This window comes from Lissotriton vulgaris, chromosome 1_1, assembly GCF_964263255.1.
Source record: "Lissotriton vulgaris chromosome 1_1, aLisVul1.2, whole genome shotgun sequence".
In the NCBI taxonomy this organism is placed as follows: Eukaryota; Metazoa; Chordata; class Amphibia; order Caudata; family Salamandridae; genus Lissotriton; species Lissotriton vulgaris.
Genome location: NC_141685.1, coordinates 467558620 through 467580900, shown reverse-complemented (window position 1 = coordinate 467580900; position 22281 = coordinate 467558620). Strand labels below are relative to the sequence as shown.

At 47.3% G+C, this 22281-nt stretch overlaps 1 protein-coding gene across 1 annotated transcript in view; it reads left to right on the top strand.

The window, feature by feature from the left end:
* The window catches only part of DNAI4 (dynein axonemal intermediate chain 4), a 641148-nt gene that overhangs the window by 43709 nt on the left and 575158 nt on the right, over positions 1-22281 (top strand). The gene's annotated exons all lie outside the window — the stretch shown is intronic.

The following is a 22281-nucleotide window of genomic DNA, read 5'->3' as shown; positions in this document are numbered from 1 at the left end:
CAGTGCTTTGAGTGAAGCAAACAAGTCCATTTTATATGACACGCCTCTTTTCAGGCTAGGCTTATGCCACAGTGTCTCATGGAAGTTGTAGTCCCGCAATGAATTTGCATGTGGTGTCTCCCGTTGATGCCCTAAGCCGCTGTCTTCAGGCACTCACAGGGCACCTCCTCGCCAACCACGAGGCATCCTGTTGATCGGAGTAAGGTGCGGACTTTTCGCGCATTCTTAACAACCTGGATGGCTGCCGTTTCACGGCTCCGTGTCAGGGTGTCTCAATGGCGGTGCTAGGCGTACGCAGTACTGCTGCTAGGCTCCAGGGTCCACCAAGGCGCCTTCTGCACTCTTCAGGGCGGGTGCGGTGAAACGGCGGTGGGTATATATATATACTAGCAGCCCGTCCCGACGTTGACCGGGTATGAATTGCTGCCGGCCAGTAGTATATTGTTTTGTAGGATTTCGTTTTGATAGCATTTCTGTTCTGTGACAGGCCTGTGAAACGCTCCGATTCACAGTGCACTGCTGATGCACTTAAGAGTGCGCGCTCAGTAGTGTGTGAACTTGAGTTTCCCTACTTTATTTTTCCTTGCAATATTATATAGCGCGAGCTCGACAACATGGCATGAGCACAATTTACATTACAGAAGAACACATTCATTTGTGGTAGGCACGAGGAGACAAAGCGATTTGCCTGGAATCACAGAATGTTGAGCTGAGGCCGAGATTCGAAAGTAGCTCCCCAGCTCTAAAGTTCGCAATTCTAGAACTTGTGGCGGGAGATGTGTCTAAAAGTGTATGTCAGTGCTGGCCATCAATGAGAGAGACCTGTGCATTTTTCACATGGGTGGTGAAAAAATATGAACATGTTGCTGGAGATGTGGGCCGCCGTGCCACCAATGTACTTGCCGGGGGAGGGTAAACACCCATTATTCCGCAACTTTCTTTCCGCATACCATCACTCCGCATACTTTCATTACGAAAGTACCATGACTCCGCAATGCCATTATAACGCATGGCATTACATTTTATATGCTTTTACCACGCATACATGTACAACGAAATTCGTTGTAAATGCATAAATGGTAAAAGCATGTTTTTTTTAAATGTTTGGATAAGGTAAGTATGGGTATAGGGGTATATGTTTTGGGGTGTTTGGGTATTTTAAGGGTTCAGATATAGTTTTGGGTTATGGGGTACAGGGGCAGTTTTAGGGTTTAGGGATAGGTATGGGTTTTGGGGTAAAGGGGTATTTTTAGGGTTCAGGCTAGGTTTGGGTTTTGGGGTATAGGGGTATTTTTAGGGTTCAGGGGTAGGTTTGGGTTTTGGGGTACAGGGGTATTTTAAGGGTTCAGGGCTAGGTTTGGGGGTACAGGGGTATTTTTAGGGTTCGGGGGTAGGTTTGGTTTTTGGGGTACAGGGTTATTTTTAGGGTTCAGGGCTAGGTTTGGGTTTTGGTGTACAGGGGTATTTTTAGGGATCGGGGTAGGTGTGGGTTTTGGGGTACAGGGGTATTTTAAGGGTTCAGGGCTAGGTTTGGGTTTTGTGGTACAGGGGTATTTTAGGGTTCAGGGGTAGGTTTGGGTTTTGGGGTATAGTTGTATTTTTAGGGTTCAAGGCTAGGTTTGGGTTTTGGGGTAGAGGGGTATTTTTAGGGTTTAGGGATAGGTTTGGGTTTTGGGGTACAGGATATATTTATAGGGTTAAGATGGGTTAGTGTTTAAGGGTGTTTGGGTATTTTAAGGAGTAAGGGTGGGTTATGATTATGGGGTGCAGGGGTATTTAAAGGGAGCATGGTGGGATTAGCACATGATATGAGACATGGCATGAAGGGCGGAACGTACCACACGCCCACAGCACAATGCAGACACGCCCACAAGGGACTACTTTGCTGGCACAGTTCTTTTACCTTTTAAATGTATATGGTGGGTGTCTGCATAGCCTATGTCCTTCTGCTGCAACTGCCCTTTCCAACGCTGTATTGGGTGTTGTGATTGGTGCTGTGGTTCCTGAGATTACCCGCCTCAAAGGTATGGGCTCTCTCTTTATTATATTAGTATGGATATATGTATATATATATATTGTTTCACCAAGATTCCTCACATAAAGAAAAAACCGCACTCCAACAGAATCGTTTTTCAGGAATTATTCTGTGCAATTAGTCACTACTGACCACCACCAATGTGTTTCAACCTACAATAGGTCTTGATCACGGTATGTGAGTCCATCATCTCTTTCTTACTTTATAGTTCATCCCATTTGTGCCATTTAAGAGGCATTTTGGGATTTGTAGTGTTATGTACATTTACCAGTGTCAAGGCATTTTACTGATTTCTATCATTCTATCATCAACCCTAGATCTTTTCTCTTATTTTTTCTATATTCCTGATGACATCCACTGTTCTTTTGCCACTTCATTATTGTGTAGCTTTATTGACAATCGGCACCACTGACATCCATCATGTTCAGGAATGCCAGTGTTCAATATGTTTATTCTGATTCGCTTAGTACATTGTTGAGCAGGATTCTTTGTGCCAAGTGCACTCTTTTAGATTTTTTAATTGTTGACTTGTAATTTCTTTCTTAATTTTTAGAGCTGAGTGCTCTTTTAATTTGATTGTCATTTCTTTGTAACCATCCGGGAATATAAGTTCTATTCCATTTTTTCTTTTTCTCTTTTCTTTTTTCTGTTCCTCTTTCTCTCGAGCTTCAAAATGACTATATAATTCTTCGTCTTGATTCAAACCAAATGGAATCTGAGTTCTGAACCTTATGACCATGAGGACAAAACAAAAAAGGACATCAAGTACTTTGGCTTAACAACTGTACCTAAAAATGAACGAGGAGGGAAAAGAACTTCGAAACTATGCAGGTTGGTATCACGAATGATCATAAGGTTCAGAACTAAGATTCCATTCGGTTTGAATGGAGACGAAGAATTATACAGTCACTTGTGAAGCTCGTGAGAAAGCAGAACAAAAAAATGAAAAGAGAAAAAGAAAAAATGGAATAGAACTGATATAATACGAGGAATCTTGGTAAAACAATTTATATACGAGGACAAGCCCGTCCTCGACACCGGCACCCGCTATGTGAAGTGCGCTCTCCTTGGGGCTTTTTGTTGGAGGATATATATATTCACTGAAAAAAACCATAGGTTTCAGGGACGTTATAGTTAGTTGGACATTAGACTTGTACAAAACCAGAGAAATTCTGCCGTTATAGTTAGTTCAGCTAACTATAATTCGCGCCCCCACAATGCACTGCTGATGACGTCACATATTACATCATTCATGACATGGTCAGTGACATCACTGATGACATCACTAATGCCATCTCAAATGACATCACTGATGACATCATCCACATGAAAATCTGATGCACCTCCTCACACCCTAATATAACCTTTGATACACCCACTCTAAAATACAGACTACCATTTTTGAAACCATAGATGCACCAATACCAGTTACTACATATGCACTCAGTGATTCCTAGGTCTACACACACATCCACTCATTCAACCATACAGTCACTCATACATGCAGTCACTCATCAATATAACACTATCATATGCACTCATTCACCTATACAGACATTCACACACCGTCACGCATCCAGAGTTACACTCATCCATACAGCCACTCTCACAATCACTCACTCTCACCTATAGTTATTTGTATACACCATCACTCACATATACTGCATTTTACATATGTAGTTACTCGCACATGTACCACTGAGACATCCATTCACTCACCAACCCACCCATACACACACTCACCCATGAATACAGCTGTTTCCACATGTACTTTTGAACCCATACACCCAGTGAATCAACCACTCACACATCTATGTAAATAGTCATACACCTCCCACCCAGTCATACACCTCCCACCCACCCACACACACTCAGGCACCCATACAAATACTCAGGCAACCAATCAATAACCCATATAGACACTCGTGTAGCTACTCACCAACCATGGTGAGCGTGGCCTTCAAACATCTTTTAGCAATCTCATTGTTCCATTTGCATTCCGACACCGTCAGGTGAAGTTCCACCTAACGAATATTGCATTGATACCGAGGGGGGAGAGGGGGCACCACGCCCTGCAAGTGCAACCTGCACCACGAGGCCGGCTCCCTCAGCGAGACAGGGTAGCAGGGAACACAGCCCGCCACATGTAAAGCGGCCCCTCTGGGCACACTGGCAAGTCCTGTTTATGCTGCTGCTAGCGCTGCTTGGTGTGAACCTGAGTCCCAGTACCTGTTGGAGATGTGTCTGCAGGGGGCCGGTATTACGCTGTTGGAGGTGAAACTGATAGTCTCTGTGTTGATAGCTGGGGACACAAAACAGGCCTTAATGCAAAATTGGAGCAACCCTTCGGGTTCCACCTCTCTGGGAAAACAAGTACAATGACCATTGTAAACCTTGAGAAACCTTGTAGTCGTGCCCTCTATTGGCCTGTACACCCCGCAGGCAGAGGTGAAATGACTACAGTGAACCCACCCTCATTCGTGACCCCCAGCCCTGAAACAAATTCCGATGTTCATTGTAACCACATAGAAACACCCAGAATTGAAAACATAACCTTCGGGGTCAGGGATGTTAACCACTAGGCCACGGTGATTAACTGGTACCTCTAGATCGAGAAACAGTGGTACTGTAAGTTGAGTTAAAGTGGAGCATTGACAGCCACACCACAAAACGCGTTGCCTGAAGACCAAACTACCAAGCCATTATTCGTGCTGCATTATTGGCGACCAGTGATTGTCGTGAATTCAATTCACTTGAGTTACAGTGGGGCAGTGCCATCTGGTGGCCGAAGTACAATGTTGTACATATGTTACAGAACTTCAATCCTTTTCTTTTGCACCACGCCTCCAAAACGAATAGCTTTGTTGCCTTAAAGACCACAATGCCCCGCAATTATTCTTTCGCAGTGTTAATGTCGAATGATATTATTCACTAAATCTTGCCCTTGCCTTACGGTTGCCTATTCCACTCAGGTTGCCGCCCTCGACAAACCTAAATGCGCACTGCCATTAATTATCGCAGCATGTACATTTGCCTAAATTTGCAACCTGTACATTCGTTATTGGTAGCGCCTCCCTGTAACCATGTGTGCTACCTCGTACCTGAAACACGCAAGTACTTTGGTTCAAACTAACCATCGGCAGACTAGACCATCATCGTGAACCTCGTCCACCAAAACAACGATCTAAGATGGTTTAAAGGTGTGTTTTTCAATCGAGAACAAAAGGGTAATAATTCGTACTTTGAAAGGCTTCCGTGTAATGCGCTTACCATCGGCTTGGGAGAAACAGATGTTATCACTCCGTAGGCGCAACAAGCAAATACATCGGTTTAAATATCAGTTGGCAAGTGATACACGTTACTAACTTTTTACTGCTCTCAAATAAGCAACTTTTAGACCTTTAAAAACATCCCAATAGAAACCAAGTCTCGTAGCACTACATGACCCGCATGGGGATCAAACCGACAACCTTGAGAGATTGCAACCAGCCATGTGCGCCTCATCATTACCGTATATTTTGCGCAGCCTCTTTATAATCCGTAATCTGCCTTTACTATTCCGACCGTCTGGACCTGCAGCCGGAAAACAAGCAAACTAAATCCCCGGGCACAAATCAAACCTTTGCATCCGATATACTTTCAATTAGACATGGTTTCTTGAAGCCCTGGAACTGGCACATCAGAGCCACATCCAGGCTCTCCGCAACACGACACCGACAGGGGCTAATTCCAGTACGTAACGGTCACCCAAAATAGTTTGTCCATACAGCACTCCTCAAGATGAGGGTCTGAATGGGCCCTGTTGAGATCCACTCATGACATGCCCATCGCCATAGGCTCGGTGGTGATTAATATCACTCAGCTGCCTCGATCTTGCCACCCGGATTACCGTGACTGATCAACCGCGGTTGCTGCAGTTTACTGACCCGGGCACCCCGCACTTCCAAAGCCGCCCCAGCGTACTGACGCTGGGGCAAAGGCAGCCTGTCTGTGGCGCCGGGAGGGCCCAAGGGCTCTCGTGGCACCCTGCCTGGCTCGCTGAACGGGGGGGGGCCTCAGCATTGCGTTGCTCGCTGCCCCGTGCAGCTCGCCCCAGGCAAAACCAGGAAAGCATTGTACCCTACAGCACCGCCTCTCCCACCCAGGGCCACACCTTCAACAATTCAACAGCCCTTTGGCTTTTTGTCACTCTTGTGACCACACTTAATGGGAAATACCGTTGCTGTCTTCACTGCCACGAGGAGGCCGCCCCATCTCTGTCAGAGCCTTGTGCGGTCTGTCTGTCTTTCACCTTTCTACTGGCCCTGATATTGTGTGCTCTGCAAAGGAGCCTCACCTCGGCAATAAAGATAAAGGTATTTATGCAACCGGAGCACGCACATTCAGCTATGTCTACTCCTTTGTCTTGGGTGTGAATTGCGTGCCCATAATCTGACCAATCTGTATGTGCAAGTATTTTATCAGCAGGATTTGCGCACCCAGCGCCAATTCTGCCATAAAGAAAATGCTTTTTTGGCCTTGAGCAGGCCTAGGGGGTCAGGGTGTTTCTACCCTGCCCCATTTTCTTGTTTTTAAACATTTTTTTTCACTTTTTTCCTGTGACTCGAGTCACAAGATGTCTGCCAACACTTCCTGGTTTGGAGTGATGGCAGCCAATCACAGTGAAGCTCGTGTTCGGGAGGGTTTGCGAACCCACTGCTGCCCCAGATATTGAAAGTTTTTCTTTTTCAAAATTCTCAAGAACTACTGAACGGATTTACACTATTTAAAAAAAAAGGTCTATTTCTGAACCAAGACCTACTTTTTTGCTAAATTTGGTGTAATTCTGCTCAGCAGTTCGGGCTGTAGGAAATGGAAAATAACATGGGGAAAACACGTTTGGGACCCCCCCTTTTTCTCAGCCCCCCGCTTGACGAATCATCCCAAAACTTTCAAGACAAGAGCTGACCGGAGCGGGCCACTAGTTTTGAAAATTTCACAAACATTCGTCAACCGGCGCCAAAGTTATTGGGAAAACAAAAAAAGATTTTCCTATGGAAACTAGGTCCTAACTATAACTACCTACTGGTTACCACCAGCAGGTAATATATATATATATATGGTATATTAATGGTAAATGCAAGTGTGGTAAAGGATGCGTAGTAAATGTATGCTTTGTAAACAAATGCGCTTTCTAGAATCAAGTCACATGGTTACGTTTTAGATCCATTAAGTTGCAGGTGCAGGGATGAGTTCACGAGAAGCAGCAAAGCTGAGAGTTAATGGTCTTTCCTGAATAAGTAAACATAGTGCCTGGCGCCTTTTTATTTTACCCAACATAATTCTGAAAATCACACTGTGGGTGTCAAGTACAAAATTAATCTCTGCAAGAAAAAGGATACTGCATTAAGTTGCCTTTAAGATATGCCTATGGTAAGATGCATAAGTAACATTTAGCACAAATCTATTTTAACAGCTATGAAATAAAACATTTACAGATGTAATCGAATTTAGTCCATCAACACTCGGAAATGCACTCACAGACAAATGAAATAGTTTGAGAAGTGCATATGGCTGCACAAGATTAATTTGGAACCAAAATGACATTTCTCAAAATGTCTCAAACTGACATTGAAAGCTTATGAGTTCAGGATAAATTTTCTTTCTAGGTACTGTTGTAGTGTTAACATTTTGGGCCCCCTTTAATTTGAACTATCATTTGTCTAATTCTCTCCTATCGCAAATTAACCTTACCTATCATACTAGATTTCTAAGGTCCTCCGATGGATCTTATTCTGTGCTGGAAGGGGCTGGAATGCTTAGAGGATTAACAATTATCAAATAAGGACCGGGAATAAGATAATTGCCAACATACTATATTATACATAACTCTCAATTCATCCCACATCTGTTTCGGAATAATCTACTAAAATAAAATGAGCTTAGTTGCAACCAAAAAATGAGTAAGAATCAGCAGAGTAATTTATCTTAGTTTTGTATTTCTATTTAAGTTTCAAATGAATAGCATACAACCCTAAATTTAAATTAGATGAGGTTTGAGGGGCGTGGCCAAGATGGCGGCAGAGTAGGACGTGAATCTCCGTCCCTCCGGCGCCGCCTCCTTTACAGCTTTGTTTTGAGCCCTACCTAGTGCCCATCTGCGCCGAAAAAAGGACGCCTGGGAGCCCCCAGTGTGTCCTGATCCTTATCTTATCTTATCTTATCAACATTTTATAAAGCGCTCGCACACCCAAGGGTTTCACGGCGCTTACTAACAGGACGCTGAATCTACAGAGGAAACCATCAAGCCTTAGGCCGAAGCCTGGGTGAACAGCCATGTTTTTAAAAGCTTACTGAATGGAAGGAGAACAGTGCAGGAACGAATTTCCAAAGAGAGGGAGTTCCATAGCTTGGGGGCAAGAGTAGCGAACCTGCAGCCTCCCTTGCGTGAGAGCTTATAACGGGGGACAGTCAGGAGAGTTTGGGACGCGGACCGGAGGCTGCGGGACGGAGTGTATCTGAGCAGGAGTTTCTGAATGAATTTAGGACTGAGAGCGTGTAAGGATTTGAAAATTGTACAGGCCAATTTGGAGGTGACACGGTGTTGAATCGGAAGCCAATGGAGTTTCCTCAAAAGAGGTTTAGCGGACTGCCATCGCGGGAGGCGATGTATGAGTCGGGCCGCCTGATTTTGTGCCATCTACAAGCGTTTACTGAGTGTAACGGGGAGGCCAAGATAGATGGCATTGGCGTAGTCTAGATGAGACAACACCAATGCCATTACCACCTGGATCAGAGCAGGTCAAGTGAGCATCTGACTGATCTTTTTTATTTTCCGCAGTTGGAAAAAGCAAGTGGACACAACTGAATTAACCTGTGGTTTTAAAGAGAGCTCACTGTCAATGAGCACCCCTAAACTTCTGACTGAGTTAGACGGAACAGGAGGGGAGCCCAATTTAGGTGGCCAGTAATGAGGGCCCGAACAATTGACTTTTGTCCGGATTTAACTTAAGTTGGTTCTTATCCATCCACTGACAGATGTGGAGCATAGTATTCTGAAATTGGTAAATCGAGTCTGGGGAGTTGTCAATTGTAAAAGTGAGTTGCAGATCATCTGCATAATTGAAGGTGGTAACTTTGAAAGATTGAAGAGACTGAAGCAGAGGGAGCATATAGATGTTAAACAAAATGGGTGACAGTGAGGAGCCCTGGGGAACTCCGCAGGTGGTATGAAGTTTGTGAGAAGAAAAAGGGGGTAACCCTACTGCCTGGGTGCTGTCGCTAAGAAAAGATCTGATCCAGTCATGAGCCAGGCCGCAGATGCCAGCAAGTCTGACACGGTCGAAAAGAATGTTATGGTCGACCGTGTCAAACGCGGCCGACAAGTCGAGCAAGACCAGAGCCTGAGGGGTTCCCGAGTCTGCATTAAAGCGCAGAGAATCTAGGACCGCTATGATGACTGACTCGGTCGAATGGGCTGGACGGAAGCCGGCCTGAGAAGACTGTAAAAAATCAGACTGCTCAATGAAATTAGAGAGATGCGATGTTACATGAGCTTCCAGTACCTTAGCCAGGTACGGAAGCAGAGATATAGGTCTGTAGTTTGAGAGAGTAAAGGGCTCCACTCCAGGTTTTTTTAGGAGGGGCAACACAACTTCATCCTTGAAAGATTTGGGTACTGCCCCTTGGAGCAGGGAGGTATTAAGAAGTGTTAAAGCCGGGGCGGCGAAAGAGCCAAATACCGTCTTTAGTATATAAGAAGGACAGCAGTTGCGAGGAGAACCTGATTTTACCCTATTTAGTAGGGCTGTTAAGGCTGGAACGTCCAAAGAAGGAAAGTGGTCCAATAATAGGGTGTTAGAAATGTGAGCAGGGGCCGACAGGGTCAGACAGGACAGGGGTAGCGATGGGGATGCTAGATTTAATTGTAGCGATTTTGTTCAGAAAATATTGGTTTAGGGTGTTACAAAAATCTTGATTGGCAGCAGGCGTGAGCTGAGTTCTACTGGGATTCGGAAGTTTATTAACAATGGAGAAAATCTCCTTGGAATTGTTATTAGACTGTTCAATTAGAATAGAGAAAAAATTAGTTTTGGCTAAGAGAATAGTCTTCATGTTGTCAGCGCGAGCAGCCAGGTAGCTGGTCCTGTCGAGAGTGTTATAGGTTCTCCTCCACGCTCGCTCCTTTGCCGGACAGTGAGCTTTTTTGCCCTCAAATTAGGAGAGAACCATTTGTGGGCGTCATAATGACGAATGGTTTAACATTTTTTTAGAGGGGCATGTATATTGCTGGCAGCGTTGAGCCAGTTGGAGATATCAGACGCGGCTGAATTAAGGTCGGTGTTTGGGACTGGTAGAGAGTTCTTTAGACTCTCCAGAAAAGCTGGAGTGTCCAAAGATCCCCATTTCCTGATAAAACCATGCTTGGTGATTGCATTAATTTTGGGCTCAGAGATGAGGATGCTAAACTGGATCAAAAAATGATCCGACCAGATGCACGGAGATATGACAGGTGGAGATATACTGATATTCGTGCTCCAGATCTGGTCTAAAATATGCCCTTTAACATGAGTGGCAGTGTTAATATGAGGCCGGAAGTTAAGCCCAGCAAGGAGCTCCATGAGTTCATCTGCCGCAGGGCCGCCGCACTCACTGTTAAGCCAGTAGTTAAAGTCTCCAATGAGCAGGATATTGGTATAATCTGTGACCATAGAAGAACGCTGGTCACACAGGGAGAAAGGAAAAGATGGCATATTTTGTGGGGGGTCTGTATATCAGTATACATAAGAGTGGTCAGAACTCGAGTCGAGCTTGATGACCAGATTGTCAACTGCAGCAAGATCAAGAGATGTCATTTTAGAGAAGACAAGGTCTTCTCTAGTCAATGTCCTGACAGTGCCACTCTTTTGGTGTGGACTGGCGGCGACCCGCCGCCCTGCGGAATCGCGGCCTCGGAGTCCCCAGGGCTTACTGGCCACGTGTGAGGCGGAGCGGAGGCTTAGCAGAGGAGAGGGGAGCATCTGGAGTGCCGAGCGCCGAGCGCCTGGGTCGGAGCTCCGGTGCCGCGGCAGAGCGTCAGGCGGGCTGAGCGCTGTTGGAAGAGCGCTGGAAGCTATGGGGCACCGCCGAGGTCACAGTGGCAGTTGCGGGACCCAGCCACCATTAACCGGAGGCCGCGGAAGGTGAAGTGGTAGCGGCCTCCCAGTACTCGCTTCGGTCCGTGGATCGACGGACGTAGCGGGATCGTGACCTGCCGTTACAACGAAGACCAAGGAGTGTGGTGCCCCCCATACCTGCTGGTGGAGAGTAGCCGGCCAGACGAGAGACACTGTGGGCCCTGCGGGAGGCATGGGCTCTCTCCCACAAGGTGAGGCTGTGGCCTAGTTTGGGCCTGTGAGCATGCTGTGGGGGGGGGCCCTAGAGGCGGCTGGCGGCGGCGAGCATTGGGGCATCCTGGAGAGTGATCCCTCACGGGCCGTGACTACAGTGCGAGGCTTCCTGCACCCGGACCCCCGGGGCGCATGCTTTCGGCCCGGGAGTAGACAGGCAAGTGGAGCGCACGAGGGTAGAGGTGCATGGAGGACCCATCCCTCGGCTACTGCCACCGCAAGGAGGGTTTTCACCCAGCAACTCGGTGAGCAACGGCCCGGCACCGCACTGAGGTGAGGAGAGTGGAGGCAGCCGTGGGAGGAGCTGGGTAGCTCAGTCCGCATCTTGGCGGACGGTGCAGGCTCGGATCAGTGGCAGGATAGGGGGCCATCAGGGCCTGAGCCCCGACCAGCGGTGTGTGGGCTGAGACCCCCCGCAAGTGATAGGGGAGTGATTATCGGCCTCCCCCTTGAGATAGAGGCTGCGACGGGAGCCAGGGGGGACAACCGGAGAGAGTTGGGGAAGGTGTTTGCCCCCCCCTCCCTCGGAGCAGATGTCCTCACCCCTGCACGAGAGGCGCACCACGATCCTTCACCCTCTCAGCAGCATTTGTCTTCACCTGCAGGGGCTCAACAACAGGAGGGGGCCGCAGACACTCACATAGGATAGTGGTCCCACCGTCCACGGTCGGAGCAAGATGGCGACAGGCAGAAACAGGAAAGATAAGCCCCCGAAAGATGCGCCGACGGCGCTGGTGGGGCTCCCCGCCTCGAAACCCACAGAGAAGTTGCCGCAACCTGGAGACGACGGCGCACCAGCTACCAAGGCCTTCATGGTGGAGCTATTTTCCGCCATTAAGGAGGAGGACATCTCAGAGCTGCGCTCCCAGTTGGCCTCTGACTCACGGGAAGTAAGGCACGATGTGGACGGGATAGGAGAGAGGGCGGCTACGCTAGAGGAGCACGACGTGGAAACAGCGGGCGATATACATCGCCTTCAGCAAGATGTGCTTAGACTTACTGAACAGAATCTAGACGTCCAGGCACATGCCGAGGACCTGGAGAACAGATCACGCAGGAATAACATTCGAATTCGGGCGGTGCCTTGGAAGGGTGAGGGGTCCGACCTGCGGGAGTACGTGGGAGCCCTTTTCAAGCAAGTGCTGGACGAGGACGACCTACCGGACATTCAAATGGACAGAGTGCACCGGGTGGGCTTACCGAGGGGGCCTAAAGCCCCCCTCTGGATATCTTAGTGTGTGTCCATGATTTCCAGCTGAAGGAGCGGATTCTGTGGAAGGCTGGTGATCTTAATCCCCTCCAATTCGGGAGCACCGCCCACTGCTTTTCCAGGACCTGGCGGCCTCCACGTTGACCAAGTGCAGAGAATTCAAGCCGGTCACTACCTACTTGAAAGAGCAGGGCATCCCCTATTCCTGGAGGCATCCATTCAGGCTGATCTTCAAGTTCAACCGAAAGCTGATTCAGACCCGCTCCCTCACATCGGCCCTCGACCTGTTGGGGCTAGAGAACCCCACTATCCAGTCAGACGAGGTGGAATCCTCCATCAGAAGGCACAGGCGTTTAGCGGAATGGCACAGAGTCAGCAAACCAGCACCTGCGGCGAAGCCCGAAGTATCCACAAGCCGCCTTTAGAGGGGAGCGGCGGTTGCATCAGTGGCACTGGTGACGGAGGCGTCTGGGGACTCCTGAGCGGCGTAACCTATAGCTGGCACTTCTGGGACTACCTGATGGCGCCGGAGGGAACGATCCACAAGAGTTTGCCGCAGCTCTTCTTATGTCCTCGACGAGAGTTGAGTCCTGCATCAGGAACTGGTTACGTGAAGGGTTGAAGCCATGTTCCACAGCCCTTGGGGCCTGTTTGACGAACTGTTGTTTCTTTCTCCTTGTTTTTTCTTTTGTTGCAGTTGGTTGGGGTGTGAGGTGTATGAGTGAAGGTGGGGGAGGAAGGAAGGGGCCCAGGGAGGAGTGGGGGTTGGGTGGTCTCCATGTCAGCAGGGGGGGAGTGAGGACGGGGCCTAGAGGGGTAGGAGGGCAGGAAGGTCCGTTAGGAGTCACAGAGGGGGAGGTCTACAGCAGGTTTCCTTTGTTTACCCGCATGCAGCGTCGGGAATTGAAAATAGCGAGCCTTATTGTCTGTGGCCTCAACAGTCCGATAAAGCGGGCCGCCATTCTGTCCCTCCTAGAGAGCTCGGAAGGTGCTATCTGTCTAATACAGGAGACTCACCTCCTTTCCAAAGATACGAGGCGCATGTCAGATAAGCGCTTTCCACTGCAGCTTAGGTCTTCAGGGCCTACCAAGAAAAATGGGGTTGCTATTCTCTTTAGCGCGAGGGCGCAGTGCAAAGTTATAGCCCAGGTGGTGGATATTAAAGGAAGACTCTTAGCGGTGAGAGTGCAATGGGGAGACACGCAATTCACCGTAGGAACCATCTATGCGCCGAACACTAGCCAGGAGCCCTTTTTGCAGTCCGCGCTTGCGCAAGTTTTAGCCACACCGGACGCTCAGATCCTGGTGGGAGGAGACTTAAACATTGTGATGGAAGCAGAGATGGATAGGACGGGCCCCTCGGGTATATCAAACGGGTGCCTTATCTCAGGGAGGGAAACAATGGCTGATTGATGGGGGATTGCATGATGTATGGCGCGCTCACCACCCCCAGCAGCGCGATTACACCTACTATTCGGCAGCCCACAAGACATATGCGCGCTTAGACCACTTTTTGGCTTTGACCTCCATCTTGCCTCATCTGACGGGGCGGACATTATGCCGTGCTCCTTGTCAGACCATGCCCTAATTTTGGTGACCCTCACTGCTAGCGGAACACGACCACCGACGGCGGGATGGCGCCTTAGAGATTTTCTACTGCACTCCGAGTCACTGATTGCGAAGGTCAGGGAGACGATAGTCCACTACCTGGCCGAGAACGTGGTCGAGGGCACTCCCCTAGTGGTGGTATGGAAAGTCCTAAAACTAGTGACGCGAGGCGCATTTATTGCCCTGGCAGCGACGTGCTCTCGCCTGCGTAGAGAAAAACGAACAGAGTTAGGAAGTGACATTAGTGGTCTCGAAGCCATTCACAAGCGGACCGGGGCGCCGAGAATCTGGCCGGAACTAGAGACGAAGAGGCGCATGTTGAATCCCCTAGACACGGACAGGGCTATGCATGCTCTTCTGCGGCACAAGTTCTACCTCTGCGGGGATAAGGCAGGACGGATGCTGGCCCATAGACTGTGAGCGCGCTCTCATATGCACTCCGTTCAGTCGGTCAGAGATCGCGACGCGGTTGAACGCACTACAGTGTAGTGTAGTTCCTATATTCCCAATAGGCTCTGCGCATTGGAATAACATAAACAATGGTTTAGAATTAAGACTTAGGTCGACTAGGTCTCTATTGAATATGTTAGACTTAATTATGAATGCCAGCTTGCTTAGAGGTCACTAGAAACTTTCTTGAATTCACAAGATTAGTTTCTGACAACCGCATAAACATGACAACTTTGCTCCTTCAAGAATAAGGAGTATATCTCCAGAGTCGCGGAAACAATAGATAGCTATTTTACTCAGCCAATCATGCATGCTTAGTTTCACCAGAAGTGCAGAGAAATAGAGAGACTGGCGTTTTCAATAAAAAAGGTTATTTATTGAGCGGTCTTCTTTCCCATGCAAGAGAAGTGAATTGCTACAATCGCAATACTTGTCATAAAGTAAAGTGCGTACAGTAAAAAGAGTATTATAAAATAATACTTTAAAAGCATGGTATGGTTTCTAAGCCATACGGTACTTAAAATGGATAAAATGCATACAATGATAAAATAATGACTAAACATACTCAACTTGTGCTTCTAAAATACGCCTACCCCGGTGTACCTAACCTAAGCCTAGTACATGGGAAGGAGTAAGTGAGATGTAGCTTGAGTTAAAATAGTTTCTGCCAAGAATCTAAACCAAGAATTCTCTAAGGGTCTAATCTGCTCCGTACCTGGTTTAGAATGTAGGAGGTCTTGTATCTCTCTCTCAGGACTCGATCTCCCAGAAACCCGCAAGGGTAGCAGGGAAACACTGGAGCTGGATTTCTCGGCAAGAGAAAAGACAGCGTCTCTCTCAGTGCCTCAGCGGAAGGGTCGGCTTCCTTCGGCACGTGCTACAGCAGGGCGTCGGGCAAGTAGATAGTCGATCTGCTCCAAACCACCATGTGTTTTGCTAGGGCAGATGCTGGTATATTTATACCTGGAAGGTGCCGAGTTTGACGTAAGGTTGGATATAAGACGTCACTAAGAACTCGCAGTTCTTTCGGGACTCCAGGAGTTCTAGGACAAATCAATACAGAAGCAGGGGGAAGTCCCGGACTGCTGGAGGCTTGGTTTCTCTAAGAACACGTTGTGCTTTCTAGGAGTCTAAGGGTGTAGCCCTTGTCGTATTTGGACTGCATTGGCTATGTCTTAATATGGGTATGATTCTTATGCCTATATAAGGACATGATTTGATATAACCACATAAGGGCATTAATCAGGAATATTAAACTAGAGTCCTAGATTCGTCCACAACAACAGATGCCGCCATCGTTGACACCTTCCGGCGGTTCAATCAGGACCTCTATGCCAAAGAGCCTTCCGATGGGATATCGGAATATCTGGAGTCATGTGGTGTTACACCCCTCTTACAAAGTCATCTCGGCCATCTCCCGATTGAAGGTGGCCAAATCACCGAGTCCGGATGGCTTCCCTGCACTTTTTTATAAAACTTACTGCCGGGAATTGGCCCCACTCCTGACTCGCCTTTTTAATTCTTTTTTAGAGACCGGGGCCGTAGCACCGTCTATGTCGGAGGCGGCCATCACGGTTATTCTTAAGCCTGGGAAGGAGCCTCAGGAGTGCGGATCATATAGGCCGATCTCACTCCTGAACATCGATGCTAAATTGTTTGAGGGGTTTTGCCGGCGCGGCTCAGCCCCTTGATGGATGGGCTCATCGAACCCGACCAGGCGGGATTCATCCCTATGCGGCAAGGAGGAGATAACACCAAACGCTTGCTCCACGTAATGGATTTGGTCCAGCGCTTGCGGTCCCATGCCTCCCTACGCTCTATTGACGCGGAGAACTCCTTTGACCGTGTAGATTGGGACTATATGTTCGCCGTGCTGCGGAAGTTCGGCCTAGGGAATAATTTTATACAGTGGATCCGGTGCCTCTATACAGCCCCCAAGGCGGCGGTGCGGGTCAATGGGTGTAAGTCATCTCTCTTCCCAGTTGCAAGAGGCACACGGCAGGGCTGCCCCTTGTACCCGTTACTCTTTGTGCTCTATATGGAGTCTTTTGCTAAGCGGGTCCGGTCTAATGTAACTATCTCGGGAATCAAGTTTGGGGCGGACACGCACAAGATCAGTCTGTATGCGGACGATGTCATCCTCTCGCTCACGCACCCTCACTCTTCCCTGAGAGGCCTCACCCGCGAACTGGCAAAATTCCAGGCGGTGGCGGGCTTTAAAGTCAACTACACTAAGTCCCATGTCCTCAACCTGTCGGTCCCGGAGGATGAGGTCCTATACTTGAAGCAGGACTTTGAATTCCAATGGGTGCACACTGACATCCAATATCTGGGAATTCGATTAGGCCGTCAATTCCCAAAACTGTGTCCCTAAATTACAAGAACCTGGTTGAGCAGGTCAGTAAGGCTCTCACTGACTGGTCCCGACTCAAGCTGTCCTGGTTTGGGAGATTGGCAACCCTGAAGATGATGGTACTTCCCCGCATACTTTATCTGTTTCAAATGCTGTCATTGGCCCCGCCGGGCACCCTCCTGAAACTACAGAGATGCCTTAACAAATTTCTTTGGGACAATAAAAAACCACGACTGGCGCTGGCGGTGGGGACTGCTCCGAGGGCGGCTGGAGGAATGGGTTTTCCCCTGCTCTCTGCCTATTTTCAGGCGTCCGTCCTGAGATACATAGTGGAATGGAACAGACCTATGTCCAGTAAGCACTAGAACTTCATGGACCAAACGGTAGTGGGCTGCAACATCTGGCGGGAGCTCTGGTTACCTCGCAAGCGTAGGGTGTGGGACCTCTACTCATCTCCGGTGATGGCACTGACCCTTAAGGCATGGGATCAGCTGGTGTCCCGGAAGGTGTGGACTACGTCCCCCTCCCCGATGACGCCCATTGTTGGTAATTCAGACTTTCCTCCGGGCCGTGCATCCCCAGTCTTCCATCGCTGGCGTGAGGAAGGGTGTAGGAGAGTGGGCTGCCTCTTTGACCTGGATGGTCTAGTTCCATTCTCCCTGCTGCGAACGGAATTCTTCCAGCTGTCGGCGGCGGATGCCTTCTCCTACACACAGGTGGCCCACTGGGTTACCCAACCCACCAACATGGCTGCTATGTCGCGACAGCTTACCAGGTTCGAAAATTGGCTTGTCTGTAAGAAGGACGATCAGCGTCTCATCTCGGAGTTATACACTAGGATTCTAAGCCACCCCAAGAGGCAGCACAGACCCACACAGATCCGATGGGAAGCAGAGCTGGGACGGCCACTCTCGAAAAAAGAGTGGGAGCACGTGTGTTACCGCGCGCAGCACACGGCCTCCAATACGGCAGGGGCCGAATCGGAATATAAAGTGGCGGCCTATTGGTATTACACCCCGGCACGCGTTCGAGCTTGGAATGTCACTAAATATGACCTCTGCTGGAGGGGATGTGGGCTAACAGGGACCGTGACACACTTGTTATGGCACTGCCCGAAGTTGGGGAGGTATTGGCTCACGATCCTGGATGAAATCGATGAGGCGTTTCAGAATACATTCCCCCGTTTGCCGGAGCACACTCTGCTGGGGCTCCCTCATCCCAAACACTTCCCGATTGCGCTTGTGCTTCTGGCTGCAAGGCAGGTGTTGCTGGCTAACTGGGGCTCGCAGACGATGCCTGATCCTAGAGATTGGTTTCAAAGGTTATGGCATATTTTGTCGGTGGAGAGGCTTTCGATGGGCATAGACGGGAGGGGGACAGAGTATGCTAAGTTGTGGGGCCAGTTTTTACATTTACTATCTAAAGACCTGAGAGAAGTCACTTGCCCGAAATACTTCCAGATTCTACAACTCATCCCCTTAGCACCGGAAGGAATTGAGCCAGGGGTTTGACCTTTCCCTTTGAGCCTTGGTAGCACCAGTGATAACCCTGCTGTTGGCTGGCACGGAGGAGGGCGGGCTGGGAGGGGGCTGGGATGGGGTCCGGGTGAATGCATGTGTGTGTGTGTGTGTGGAGAGCCGGATAGGGTGGGGGAGAAGGTGGGTATTCTTTGTTGTTCCTTTTGTTCAGTTTTCGAAAAAGCGGTCGTTAGTGCATAGGCGGGGCGATAGTTCTATCTCATGGCACTTCGCGGGCCATCCTCCGGGATGTAGGCCTATACGCTGTGTTGATGCATTTTGGTTACGCCCTGCCGCTAGTTGATGTAGGCAGCTGGGCTGTGTACAGTACTTGTCCTGCATAATAAACATGATTGATTCTAAATTAGATGAGGTTTAATATGGCATTTGCAAACTCTGCGAGATCATCTATAAAGAGAATGATCTTCTTCAGCGGAGGGAGATTATTATTTTACGAAAGGTTAAAAAACAGGGGAAATTTGTTGTGTCTCATACCAACCCTTTAAGAGTGTTCGGTAAGTTCCAAAGCACCAGTTTCAGTTCATAAAGACCAAATATCTGCCTCTGCCCAACACTGCAGTGTCAATGCCGCAGCTGCTCTGACATGAACCCTTTCAGCTGAAAAGGTTCCACAATGCTAGCATACCAGCCGGTAGAGGATCACAGTATTTCGTCACAGTTTGTGTTATTTCCGGGAGTCCAAATCGTCAGTCTATATACCACAAGATGGTTAAAAGGTGCCACCCATTAGTACCAAAATCTGAGCAATTATACTCAATTCCAAGTTTACATCCCTTTACATCACCAACTTTGTCAGACCCCTCTCTCCCATTGGTCACTCTTTATAGGATGAGAGGATGTAGTAAGTAAAATGAATACAGATCTGGAAGAATTAAGTAATACATTAATCGCAATTTCCTTAGAGCCACTGAAGTTTAGTCATATGATCATTCTAGAATTTAGAAGGTTGGCAATTTCATGCTCTCATCCTTTGGCTGTCAGTTCTCAAGCATTTGCTCTAGGAAGCAAAGCCACTGGGTCTTGCTTTAAAGTTATAGTACAACATTTGTGTATGTCTGTGTTTGCACGATTTGGCACAATAAAGCAAAATCAATGGTTGTTCATTATAGGTGAAATGGACAGTATGAAAGCATGTTCCCCTGCTTTAGAAAGCATTTCAAAGAAACAAGGCATGCATGTCTCCTGCACTGTCTGTGCATCCCAATTCTCTGCTATGTACCAAGGTCATAAGGCTTTCACATTATACTTTACTATAACTGGTGTAAAACCCAAGATGCTGCACCATGTTGGGGCTTGATGCTGTGGCTGCCTTGTCATTCTATAATCCTCTACATCCCCCAAACAATTCACTCCAAGATTTTCAGACTCATGTGGTTCTTGCATCTAAGCTGACACTCTAGGAGCTCAGGATGTCAAATCTCAGAAATTATTTTATTGCAACAAACCATGGATGTTCATTTCTCTTTGCTAATGTTGATATCCACAAGCTCTTTCTCTCTTCTCGACATGGAAGATGATGAGAGCTGTGACGCAGGAGCAACAGCTCCTAATATCCACTTCAACCACCAGATACATTCTGACTGAGCAATTCAGGATACAGCAGGCCATAGGAACCTTGGAAAAGTTGGTAGGTGTGTGCTACCCATGACTAAGGGGGTTAGCAACAACAACATAGTGTCAAACTCGGAGGAGGTGAGTGTGACGTAAAGTGGTCTTATCCTCACAGAACTGAGACTCTCACTTAGGAACTGGCAAAAATATGCTAGAACTCAGGAGATGCCATGAAAATTTGCCTGCTGGAGGGCGTCACATTGAGTCAGCATTTGTTAGCATCTCTAACAACAATGGATGGGCATGGTTGACAGGATCATGTCTGCGAAAATGCACAAAAGTAATGGGTGAATGGGCAACATTTTCCATTGGCTGGTATAGAATCTAGAATTGCTCTTCTGGTTTTACAATCTAGTCCTACATTTTTTTCAAACCTATTTCCTAAAAGGAAAGAAAGAAAGAAATCAATCTGGTATCCTGTGTCCTTACAGTATACACAGAATTGGAAGTCCATAGGATCCATATTTTTGCTGCCTCTGATCTTCCCTGTTATGAAACGTGACTGAGACTGCAAAGGGAAATGGGAAGGGCAAGGATTGGTAATTTAGCATGTACTCAATCACAAGGCAATGACTTTGGAGTTGACTTAAATATATATTTGCAAGTAATTCAGGTTGTGATCTTCTGGGTGTCATCAAGGGCTCTTCTTCTTCAAACACTGCAAGAACTGTATCATCTGTTTGGATCCGTTGTTTTAATTTGAAGTGGCATGTCACCCTTGGCATGTGAGCTATACTGCCTTAAGCTATAATTTTTGGAAAACCAATTGCACAGTAAAATGGGTAACGTCAACACATGATGGGAAATTAAACGCCCATGCCTAAAAAAAAATCAAACTGGAGAGAAGCCATGAATGCTTACTGATTCTAGACCTCAAATATGTATTGTTGTCATCTAAACATCACAGAATATTATCAACTATGGTTGGTCAGTCATTACCTGCCAGGACATGGGCCTGGAATAAACTACTAAATACTAACCAAAATCTATTTTGTTCTGCGCCATAGTCTGATCTGTACAAAGCAAAAGCCTCCTCTGTTTCGCAATACTTTGAGCAAAGCATTGGTAACCTACAGTCTAATAACCTTTATTAGGACATTGGAATGTTGAGCGTTCAATTGAAAACAATAGAGTGCTTCGGGCTCCTAATGGCCGGTAGAAGCCGGAGCATCAACATTCTGGTGTTTAACAAAAGCCTCATGGAGCCCGAGGGGATATCAATCCCCTTGGCCTATGTGAGGCCTTGTATTTTACATTTAGATCATTTTGCCCTCTAAGGGCGGAATGTTCTAGTAGTCTTAGAGCATTCCGTAAAGAGGAATGGATGTCTAGGCAGAACATAAATTTTTAATAGCGTACATTCTTAAGAACCAGGTTTACGCTTGTTTCTGTGTTGTCAAGAATATAGTGGCAATTACCTGGGGAACTTACTTATATCTGAAAAGTATTGATTATCGCTTAAGTTTTGCCAGCTGAAATATTTTATTTCTTCGTCCCATTGGTAGAGGAGGTGGACTTAAAAAATCTCAACTTCTCCTATCTTCTTCGTGCTCGATATTATTGTACATAAAAATATGGCTGTATGTCAAAAGGAAATTCCCTTTGGATTATTCAATGAGAAGACAACAATTCTTACATACTACTAACCAAATATCATTCATTCATCGGGACCTACCAGTTGGAGCAATGCAAGATACAACAAAACAGTTCTGTAAAAACAAATAGATTCAGTGTGCACAGTTTATTCATATAAATAAAACAAGTTAAAAGCAAACAAATGTTAAAATTAAATAAAATTAAATAAAATTTGGGAACACAGACCATATAAGAACGGAACAATTCATATACAAATTCTAAACATAAGCAGTTCCTAAAGCTAATAAGGGAGGTGCAAAATAAAGGTAAAAATTCCACAACAGTCATAATAATCCTTGCTCAATGTGTATTGCACTTCTCCCTTTGTAAAAATATGGCAACATTCAGTTACAATTTCCTTTAATCAACTACACCAATAAGGTGTTTTATCACTGACTCTAAAGTGTTGATTGGATCCATTATTTATAGCAGAACATTTTAAGCAGTGACTACCCTCTACTGTTAGTCTTTTC